Here is a 12,293-nt window from a genome sequence, read left to right on the forward strand (position 1 = left end):
AACAACAACAACAACAACAACAGACCCGGGGGTCCGTTTCATGAAAGTCTTAAGAGAGACTTTCTCTCTCCTAAGTCACACTTAGGAGAGACTTTGCTAAAAACCGTTTCATGAAAAAGCTATCGCATAAAGCTATCACATAAACTCAGACTTAGGAGAGACTTTTTCTACAAACCATTTCATGAACGAAGCTAGCACATAAAGTCTCTCCTAACTTGGCAAAGCTATCACATAAATCTAGGAGTGGTCAGGAGCACTCCTAAGTTTATGTGATAGCTTTTTGAGAGTCATTGTATCAAACTTTTTTCTCATTTTTGGAGTAATTGACCCCAAATTTGGCATGTGTGACCACTGTCAAAGGTAGATGTGCAAGACATCTTTTTCGTTAATATCGCGTAATGCTTTGCCATGGCAACGACATATTTTCATAAAAATCATACAAATTATTGTGGATTACACTACTACACTCAGTTTTAAAGCAATGCAGTTGAAATTCAGCATAGAATCAGATCAATGTAATGTGTAGTTGTGCAAGACGCTTTTTTCCCTGTGTGGATGTGAAGAAATCTGTTGCCATGGCAACAACAGTTTTTTCTATACCAATCATACAAAGAAATATGTGGATTGATCTAACTTCGTATAGTTTTTTAGCATTTGACCTAAATTTTGGCACATGTGACCGCTACAGTATGTAGATGTGCAAAACTAATCTTTTGTTGATGTTGAACAATGCGTTGCCATGGTAACATCATTTTTTTTTCACTTAAAAGCATCTAAAATATTGTGAATTCAGATAAATTTGTCAGTCTTTGAGCAATGGCTTGAAATTTGGCACATGTGACCGGTATAGTACGTAGATGTGCAAACTTCATTTTTCGTCATTGTTGAACAATGCGTTGCCATGGTAACAACAGACTTTGAATAAAAAGCATACAAAACTATTGTGGATTCAGCCATCTCCCTCAGCTTTTGAGCATTTGGCTTGAAATTTGGCACATGTGACCACTATGATATGCAGTTGTGCAAACTTCAATCTTTCATATATAGATATGGAACATTGTGTTGCCATGGTAACAGCATTTTCAATGAATATAATACAAAAAATTTGTGGATTCAGTTTACTCCTTCAGTATTTGAGCATTTTACTTGAAATTTGGCACATAAGACTGCTAAAGTACATTGACTGATGTGCGAATTTCTTCTTTGATCGTTGTCAATGTGTTGCCATGGTAACAGAGTATTTTGAATGAAAATCATATAAAAATACTGTGGATTCAGCTAACTTCCTCAGCTTTTGAGCATTTGACTTGATATTTGACACATGTGACAGTCATAATATGTATTTGTGCAAACCTTTCTTTCAAATTTTCTTCCATTAATATTGGACAGTGTGTTGCCATGGTAACATCATTTTTTAATGAAAATCATAGGACTTACCAGTTTATTCATCCAACTCCCTCAGTTTTTGAGCACTTGATTTGCGATACGTAATTATGACACATAATTTAATGACGAACAGATTTTTTTAATAAACAAAACATGACTTTATTCTATGTTGAACAATGCGTTCCCATGGTAACAACTTTTTATAAAAAATAAAACCGTATAAAGTTAGTGCTGGTTGAACGAACTCCCTCAGTTGGAGGTGGGGGTAAAAATCACAATGAGTGATAGTTCAAGTTTCTGCAGGTATTCATGGTTTCATACTTGGATTTGATTTTACTCATCAATTGCCACAATTGAAACACATTTCATTTAAAGATGCATAATGATAAGCGCCGATAATGATTCAATTATTTAATTCATTCACCACTATCAATTTCATACTCATTAACCCTATTAAGCCCAAGCTATTTTGACCCTTCCCAGGCCCAAGGGGGGGGGGGGGCACATTGTGCCCCCCTATATAACTTTGTTATTGTTTGATGTCTCATCGTCATATCTAGCACATGGGTAGAGCAACTCATACTCTACATGACCGCATACTTGAGTTGTTTCAAGGTCACCCATAGAGGGCGCTATTTATCAAAATATAAAGAAATACATAGGAAATATGCTAAAAACATGATTTTTTTGGTATAATTTCTTTATCCCCAGTAAATATGTCTTATCATAGACCAATATTTTTCATATTTGCCACAAATGATGTGCAAGTCAAAGCTGATTATTTGTTATGGTTGAAATTTCTCAAGGTCACCACATGGGGGCGCTATTCATAACAAAATAAAGAAATACATTATGAGACCTATGATGTATTGTTTGGGATAGGTACATGCATAGTAATCATATTTCATATTCCCATAATATTGGAATTTTAAGTTTGCAGATTGATAATGTGATAAACAAATGATATTAGAGGTATAACTTGGGTGAAGGAATCAAAATGACACAAAATAGAACGTCAATCTTTGGAAAATACTGTTATTTTCAAGCATCTCTATTATATCTATTGTTTTATGCTGTTGGCACAGAAAAACAAAGGAAATAATAGGAAAAACATTTCAAGGCCATAATAACTTCACATTCTGCTTCTTCAGCAAATTTCAGCCAAGAAACGCCCATTTCATACATTATAATATTGTAAATTTGAATTGGAATAGAAAAATACGCAAAAATCTGACTGAGATGGTTGTCAGTTTATGGTTGCCATGGCAACCAGCAATATCAAATATAGCTAAATTATATATCAAAACGTTCGGAATAAGATTTTAGGAAAAGTCACCAAATTTGGTTAAAATTGGATAAAGGGCGAAGGAGTGGCGAATGAAAATCTGGTAGGGGGGGCACAATGTGCCCCCCCCCCCTTGGGCTTTATAGGGTTAATATTAGTTCTACACAATTTAACTACATGTTATGTGACAGATTATGTAACTGCAGAAACTATTGAAACAGTTGTTGCTGTCAAATTTTCATATTCTGGTTGCCTGATTCATTGGAAAATCTGATCTTGAAAACATGTATTTCATTATTCAATATCGTCATAATCACAGCACAATTATCATAACCACAATGATGATACTGGTAAGAGTCTTTGTGAAATTATTATCACTCACAGTATTTTCTGGTATTACACTCTACTTCATTTCTACATAATAAGTTATTCTTAATTATATCTTTCTGATCAAATTATAATTGCCCGCATAGATATAATTTTCTAACTTGGTTACATAAAGTTTGCCGTCACACGCCTGGAAACAATAACAAAAATAATGCACTGCAACGTTCACTGATGTATTTATGTTTGGATCACTTATACCTCAACACATCTTTCATAATCATTTGAAATATTTTCATGGTTTATTAATCAAATTGTGAAAGCAGCTGAACTTCAAGCAATTCTATCATTGCAAATATTTGGTAAGCATACAATGATATGTGTTGCAATCCACTGTTTTTGCACTCTGAGGTTCCCTACATCAGAATACTAATTATGATAATAGTACTAATAATAATGACCTTGTCTGCTACACAATAGCTTTTATTCATCAAAGCAATCAGAAATCAGACTGTTATGTGCTGACAGAGATTTGCATTTGTCCATTCTAAAATGGTTTCTTCCACTTTACTATAAATCTTCTTTTCGGTTTTTTTTTTTAATCTTTTTTTATTTATTTATTTATTTTTTTTAGTGTGCTTCGATTCACCCGTTTGCTTTTCACCGACTTTTTTGCATGCTTAGCTGTTCTGTTTTGTTTTGCAATGCATTTGTTTCTCTTTTCTTCTAAGGGGGATTTGTCTCATTTCTGGTTTTGGTTAATGCCTGGCAAAGCAATTATGCCATCACCAATGGACTCATCTATGACAAAACTCTGAGTGAAGTTCAGCAGTCAAACTGCAATAGTCTGATTGTAGCTTCATATCTAACACTGCAATTGTGACTCTGCATCACAAAACCCCCAAAAAGTCACAAAAAGTCACCAAACATGGATTTCTGGTTAAAGGGATGGTGTAGTTTTGGTTGAGACCTGGTTTCAGATTTTTTTTTGTGTGTGTGATATAATGAGAAACCTCTTCTGAAATATGAAAGGGCACATAATTCCAAGAAGAATTCAATGTTTACTTGATGAAATTGGTTTTGAAATGGCTGAAATATGCAAAATAAAGCGATTCCTAATAAAAGGTGGAACCAACCTTTCATTAGAATCGCTTTTACTTTGTTTTACTTTGTTTTCGGATGTCTCAGCCATTTAAAAATCGATTTTCATCAAATGAACTTTGAATTCCTCTGAGAATGGTATGCTCTGTAGCACTTCATTAGTGGTTTCTTAGTATCTTCCAAAAAGTTAAAAGCTCAATCCTCTTTCTGAAAGAGCAGACTCTAAGATTTAAAATGATGTACAACTCAATTCAGATGGACTCTCCTAACCTATTTGTATATTAGAAAAGCACAACCTCTGCAAAATCATAATCCTTTCCATGTTAGTTCCGACTTCCAGTTGTTTTGCTGGTTGTGAAACATTGATGTGTATACTACGTAAAAGATTACAGCCGAAATAATTAATGAAATCATCGTGATGTTCATATTATTTCACACTGTATTTTACAAATGAATAATTTCATTCTTTCAGAATGGTCCGTTATAATGAGGAAGAGATAGTCGTAAAAAGGATCACGAATTCAACCATGTCGTGTACCTTTCAAGGACACATGTACAAAATGCGAAGAGATTTTGGGGAGAAAAATACAAAATGCATTTTCAACCCCTGCTGGTGCAAACATCATGGAATACAGCCTAAATAATTAATAATGTAATCATCGCGATCCCGCTGGGCGCACACAGCGTAAAATAAGTTTAATAATGCATGTTACTCTGCTTGCACCCATGTTCAGAAAAAAAGTAACACATGTTTTTAATACAATGTGATTTTGTTTATTAAAATTTTATACTGTGTTTCACAAATGATATTTTCATTCTTTCAGAATGGTTCAATACACGAGGAAGAGATACGTGTAGAAAGGATTACGAATTCAACCCTGCCGTGCACTTTTCGAGAAGGCATGCACAACACACGCGAAGAGATTTTTCAGAAGAAAAACAAAGAACGCGTTTTCAACCCCTTCTTTTTTTTTTTATTCTTTTGGTATCAACTCACAAATGATTCCTTTTTATCCTTTCTCAATAATAATGATCCATTTACTTGTGTAATAACAACACAAAGACTGCTCATAAGTTTGATTGCTTGGTATATGTGACTCCATGCTTATGTTTTCTTTGTTTTTAGTGCGTACGGTTATAACGAGGAACCGGTTATAACGAGGCAATATTGGCGGTCCCACGGACCTCATTATAACGGGGTTTCACTGTATATACATTGATTTTGAAAGATTAAATTCATATATATATATATATATATATATTTACAGCCGTAAAAACTATCATATGTTGCATTCAACCTGTCTGCATCACCCTCGGCAAGCTCCATGCCTTGAGAATCTATATGAAAGAAAAAAGAAATGCAAATATGGAAAAACAAATATTGGTTACATACTGAAATTTTATGACACGCCATTCATCCCCTCTGCCTGACATTATACAGAGTGTTAAATATGTGGGCTTACAGCTGAATGAATACACACACGACTGGCACACATATCATTACACAGAACTACTTTTCAGCAATTTCTTATACAGTATATTAGAAACAGTTTAACAGCATCTACAAAAAAAAAAACTAAGAAAATCGTCTGGGATGTCATACACAAGAATTAGTGTAGCAGATTCTTCCTGATAACAAAAAAGGTGTGACACGGACTCAAAATGAGAATGTGATTGTGACTTTAAACACTCGTCTGACAGAACGTTATACATTCATGACTTTTTAAAAAGGATTGTAACTTATGTCAGGCAAGCTGGGGGTTCCAAAATAAACAGAAAGATGATTCAATGGGTTATGCAATAAATCAGCTGCATTGCTATGTCAGTGCGTTAATCAACTAATGTAAGCCGTACTGAATTCCCAATTGTGGCTGATATAGACATAAACATTAAATCAACTCCCAACTGGGGTGTATAAATGCACTAATTTCTTCATTTCTCGTATGGAACAGTTCACATATAGAGGTGACATTGTTTGTCCACCAAGTCTACAATAATTGCTAAAATAAGAAAGACCGAATTACCTGTAACTGATATGTCATCAACAGAGGTTGCCCTTTTTCAACTGTTATTCAAGTTGTTTATTTTGTAAAATCTTTATACTTTCAAGTTTAATTTGAGAAAAGCATACCTGTGTTCTGTCGTAGATAAGATGCTGCTATACAGTTTGTAGTCCAATTGTAGTCTGACTCTGACCTGGGTGAAGTTCAGCTGCAGTTGTCTGTCCCAAGGCTTGGTGAGGTTCAGCTCTCTTCAGGCCTTTGGGTGTGCAAATTTAAGAACAGTTAAATACCATACAAACAGAAACATCGGATGCACAAATGGGATAGTTGGAAAATATTTGAGATGAGTGTACATCTTTATTAAAACAAGCAATAATAACAAAATGTTCATTAATGATTATCAATTTTGTAAGATATATTATGTGAACAACAAGTTGTAATTGCCAGTTTTCAAAGTTTGAATCACTATGTAATGAGCCCCTGTTAGCAAATTGTAAGAGTATGAGGTAATTTTAGTAATGAATGAGAGGGTAAATTAATAACAAGCATTCACTTTATTCAGTTGGCAGCAGAATTATTCACCCCCCTTGCATTATGGACACTATAGCAAAATAAATAACATTACAATTACTAAATCATATACAAGTGGTGAACAGATAGTTTATGACAAATGCCTACCTGATCAATAGTCTTTGATTTGCATATAGTTAGAAACTTTGATCATTCATGCATGAAGAGATAAGGTCCAGTGAGCACATTATGGTCATTTCAGACCTTTCTGTGATCACTGAAGCATGACGTGTTATGGTCTGATGATAACGATTAATTTCTTTTGTTTTTATGGAATTTTAAATAGTATCTTGCCATTCTATGCACAACTCTTAGCATTTCATTGGGTTATATTCATTTTGACATGACTTAAACTTTGAATTATTAATATCACGGCTAAACCTCTGTACAAACTCTATGGTGGCAACTTTCACTAGAAATGAGTTCATTTAGATATTTTTGTACAACGAAAAATGCCAATTGAAATATTAAGAATCCTACATCAAATTCCATCATATTGTGTCACCTATCAAAACATTGAGTGAACAAACCATATTCAACGAAGCATTTCAGTGATCACTGAAAGGACTGAAAATGACCATAAATGTGCTCATTGGACCATATCTCTTTATACATGAATGATCAAAGTTTGTAACTATATGCAAATCAAAGGCTACTGATCTGTTATTTACTTGTAGCAAACTATCTGATCACCACTTGTATGATTTAGAAATGATCTCAGTTATAATGTAATTCATTATGCCAGAGTGTCCAACATGCAAGAGAGGGGCTGAATAATTTTGCTGCCAACTGTAGATGATCAAGATAACATGATTTCTCAACTTGCTTCAATAGCTAAAAATAATCATTTAACACACCAAATGAAGATGGTGGAATATCCATGACACTGTCACTTGACTTTTCCATTTGCATCTTGCCCCCAGTCCTTAACTCTGAAGTGGATGAAGTTCACATGTTGTCTGGTCCTTGGCTGTTTGGAGTTTATTCAATATACAAGAACAGTTAATATCTTACAAACAAAACAATAGTGCAGGACATGGGACATTAGAAAGTATGTTAGAGATGGTTGCTTTGCCTTTGCTATAACAAGCTATAGCAATCAAATTGAAAAGCCCTACCATTGATTTTGAAAGAATGAATTCACTAGTATCTACTGATCCATAAGCTATAAATAGGACTTTTCACAGTTTAAAATGATTAGCTATGTCAAATATTCTTGTTTCAAACATTGTAAGAGCATAAGGTGGTTTTGATACTAGAAAAGGGAGAGGGTAAATAAACAATCATAGTAGGGCCTACATTATTAAGATAACGTGACTGCTAAAGTTTGTTTCAGGAGCTTGATACATGTAGACATGCAGGTACCCCCCCCCCCCCTTCCATGAATTATCTCTTTTCAATTGGATCAGTATGTAATATTCTACAGATAGTGAAATAAAAAATGCAAAAAACAGTTGTTTCTAGAAGGGTCACTATTCACTGGATAACAATGTTTGTTTTCAATTACCAAGATGGACATTACAGCAAACATTGTTTTCAATATTTCCTGTCTAACACTATTCAACTAAAAATCCAGAGACAATTTGATGTCCAAATGTAAATAATGTTGCAATTGTAGTATTTGAAAATATACAGATATGATGTCTGCTAAAATAGTATTATAAGCTAAAATACTTGCATTCTGTTGAAGGTGACCATGCTGGTAGATACATCGTAAGTCTCGACGAAGTTCAGTAGCAGTCTAGCTGTGGAGAAGATGGAAGTTCAGCAGTTTGGTTCTGTGTTCAGTGAAGTTCAGCAACTGACTCTGGGCTTTATTAGATGAAGAAGTCTGATTGTAGCAGTCTGACTGATGTTCCATATCTAACATTATAATTAAAAATGTGAATACAAAATAGAAAATGTGTTTTCAAACTGTTGTTTGATTATACAAGATTTTACACACAATATCTAGAATCTGCATGAAATTTGAAATCAGTTCACATGTTTTTGCAGTTTAAATATATAAAGGATCTTATATTATTATTTTTTTTTGGGGGGGGGGATGATTAAAAGACATAATACTAGTATTTGAGTTGTCTCAATTCAACATGTGTAAGCCTATAGTTTAGGGTATTATGACTTCTTGAGGTTCTAGATCTTGTCGCTAGGCATCCATGTTGCAAGGTCTACATCTACCTAAGATCTGGTAGGACCAGCTGTACTGTGGCTTCACATTCGGGTTGATCACAGTTACAGCCTGAGATGCAGCCACAGTCTGACTCTGATCATCAACTGTTGTTATGTCATCATCATCAGTTAAATTGCTAAAAGAAGTTGTGTAAGCGGTATTAGCATCGGAGTATGGACCTATAGAATCTACTAACTGCCTAGATAGATAGCACTATTAAGAAGACCTATTAACTTCCTTACTGATGAGTGATAGGCCTACTTATGTTAATGATAATATGTTTAAGAATATCAAGGCAAAGGGTCTAGTCTGGTTATACTTTTGGTATACACTGGTTAAGTAGTATCTAGGTCAGTAGGTGCTACTCAGGATCACTATACCACTGGATTCTAGATCTATAGACATCTGGTAGTATAGCAGTAGAATTCTAGAGGTTCCATGCCAATGAATTTAGGTAAACATCATTCTCTATCTTATTGTGACACATGCATTGCGATTACAGTGCTGTATGCACTTAGAATTGTTGAAGATAGCTTTCAAGTCTGAACCAAGATCTGAACCATGGTTTCCAATTCATATTCTGTGTAGACCTGGATCTACGTACTACTACTAGGCCCTACTATTACTACCGTACTTGATCTAGTTAGTCTAACCACTGTCGGACTCTCCAGATAGTACTACCGGCCCTAACCCCAGGGCACTCCCTGTTAGTTGTACCAGTACACAGTGCTTCGCGTTCGGGCTGGTCGCAGTTATAACCCCTAACCCCTAGTATTTTACAAGTTTTTGTTGTAGACCTATATTAGTAACGTTAGATAGTAACATTAGGACTTGTAAACGTAACAATGACACAGGTAACGTACAGCTGGTTCTCTGTAGTGTAAATGCTAACGCTATAAGTTCACGTTAGGGCCTAAACTAAAAAACATTAGGCTTAGGCTAGGCCCATAATTCTGTTGGACAAAATAACCTGAGATTTTCTAGACTGAAAAAAAAAACCCAGATCTTTCCTGTCGATTTGACACAAAACAGAAAATTTGTATCACTTCTGAATACTATCCACACAGCTAGTGACAGTGTAATTATTCAATGTTAGACACGTCTTCAAAAATATAATATTAATAATATGAAAATGCAGACCAATTCTTTTCTTATGAAATTTCCGGTTTCTTCTTCGATCCCTTCACTATTCACGCCTTAAGTTACCTGCAATTCACCCATACATGAACAAATCGGGCAATTGCTCTCATGAAATATCTGCACGCTAAAAATCAACCCACAAACATTTCACTATTACTTGCAGAAGTTGTAGTAGCCCTAGACCCTACCATGCTAACATTAATGATTAACAAACTACCTAACTCAGCTGGCCATTTGGTCATTCAAACAAACGGCGATGTGCCTACGTGGGACTATTGTGATAACGCTACTACCGTTAAGATTAGATCTACATCTAGCTAGCCCTTGGAGAATTGTAGAAGATTCGAACAAAAATATATCCAAATAATATCACATTATGAATCCACATGCATTACTTTTTAATTGCAGACAGCTTTAAATATACTCACTAATAGAAATATGTACTGGTAGCGGTGTAGAATGCAACTTAGCCTTCAGGATCTTGCCTCCGTCGTAGATCTGTTACCTCAAGTCTCTCCTAGCTTAAGAGCGGCTTGGCCATTTTAAGATTTATGTGATAGCTTTTATGTGATTTTTATAGCTTCATGAAACGGACCCCCGGGCGTCTCGCGCGCTTTTGATATACAACAACAACAACAGCAGCAGCAGCAGCAGCAGTAGCAACAGCAGCAGCAACAACAACAACAACAAGACACCATAACAACAGACCCGGGCGTCTCGCGCTCACCTGAGTATCGGAAGTTCACCTTCCACGCATTCTTGAAGACTATTACCTTTCAAGCATAGCAAACTTGAGGGGGGCTGCTCTGACGACCTCTAGGGGGTATTGTGTACGTTGGTATGTCCTGTCACACTGGCATTTCTACCATGTCTACCTGCCAAGCATGTAGAAACTTTCACTATACATTTAATTTGTAAAAAGAAGATGAAAATGTTAAAACCTGATCCCCCATTCGGTTCTGGGCAGATGGGGTCACCCCGGATCATTCACAAGTAACTTTACAGGTACACTCCTTGATCTATTCACTCATTTCTGATTTTATAGAAGTATTTCTGATTCTATAGAAGGGTTTGTGAGTGTTGTTGTTCTCATTGTTGTTTGCTTTGCTTTGTTTTGCTTTGTTTTGTTTTGTTTTTGTTTTGCTTGTTTAAAATGCCTTTTAAATTTAGTAACAGATCTGACCATGTGTTGCCAAAAAAAAAAAAAAAAGATGACAATGTGAAAATAAATTAGACCTCTTGTTGGTGCCCCCACAACGCCCATCCCGGGATCTGCCATGGACACCCAATTTATTTGATCATAACACTAATTTGGTTCATTACTTCTGGTTCTAGAGAAGATTTGTCAAGTTTCCTTAATTTCATTTGTGCCCCCCCCCCCCACACACACACACACGTACACACTTTCGGGACTTTGTTGCCCCTGAGACTCCCTGAGTAGGGAGTGGTAAACATGATTTTTTGCAGAAATGCATATACTACGATCAAGCGATAAAACATACCTGCGAAAATGTGAAAACTGGGCCGCAATTTTATTCCCCCGTCCACTCCATGATCTGCCATCCACAAATTTTCTAATACCATCTGCTTCTAGCGAAGATTTCTTAAGATTCCTTAATTTGGGACTTTACTTGTCATCACCCCCACCCCCACCCCCACCCCCACCCCCGGGAAATTGTTCCCCTGGGGCTCCCAAGGAGAAGATAATGTCAACACTGATGTAAGAATTGTATTCATGTATTCAAGTACTCTAATAATGATAGGCCTAAATGACAAGTTTGATTGAATTTGACCATGCATCTTCAAGAAAATGATATTGTAAAATTTGGCCCCAATATGAACCCCATAGGATCCCAAGGGGGCACTCCCTTTAAAAAAGTTTACCACGACGCAAGACAGACTACGAACACGAAGGCGTTTAACAAGGTAACGTATATCTAACGTTTACCATTTTAGTACTGAAATTCTGCAAAGTATGCGCTCAAAAGGTACTCTCGAACTTTCGGGCAAAAGCTTGTTTTCAAACCTTCCCCAAACGGAATATGATCGCATGCTTACTTTAATACTAGCGTACAAAGTAACGAGGAAAGAATATGCGTATAACGTTCATCCAACGGATGCTGAGCGGATCAAACGAATGACCAGCGAATACCCATCGTATGCATAACATAATGACTTTATTTATAAGGGCATTCCTGTCTGTACGCTTCCTTGTTTACCAAAATATTCCACAATATCCTTACAACTCCATCCTCAAAGTCTCTTTCGTAGTGTTATTAAAAAGGAGAAGGCCCTTCAGCAGAGTTATTGAAAA

The 12,293-nt window shown here is 35.8% G+C and overlaps 1 long non-coding RNA gene across 1 annotated transcript; it reads right to left on the reverse strand.

The window, feature by feature from the left end:
* Positions 1 to 1,311: 1,311 nt before the first annotated feature.
* On the reverse strand, positions 1,312 to 10,491 carry LOC140246136 (uncharacterized). Its single transcript, XR_011902436.1, has 5 exons — positions 10,408 to 10,491; positions 8,348 to 8,532; positions 7,527 to 7,639; positions 6,228 to 6,355; positions 1,312 to 5,434 (listed from the first exon to the last, which is right to left on the reverse strand). It is a non-coding gene; the product is annotated as an uncharacterized lncRNA (long non-coding RNA).
* Between the last annotated feature and the right edge of the window lie 1,802 nt (positions 10,492 to 12,293).

This window comes from Diadema setosum, chromosome 2, assembly GCF_964275005.1.
Source record: "Diadema setosum chromosome 2, eeDiaSeto1, whole genome shotgun sequence".
NCBI lineage: Eukaryota > Metazoa > Echinodermata > Echinoidea > Diadematoida > Diadematidae > Diadema > Diadema setosum.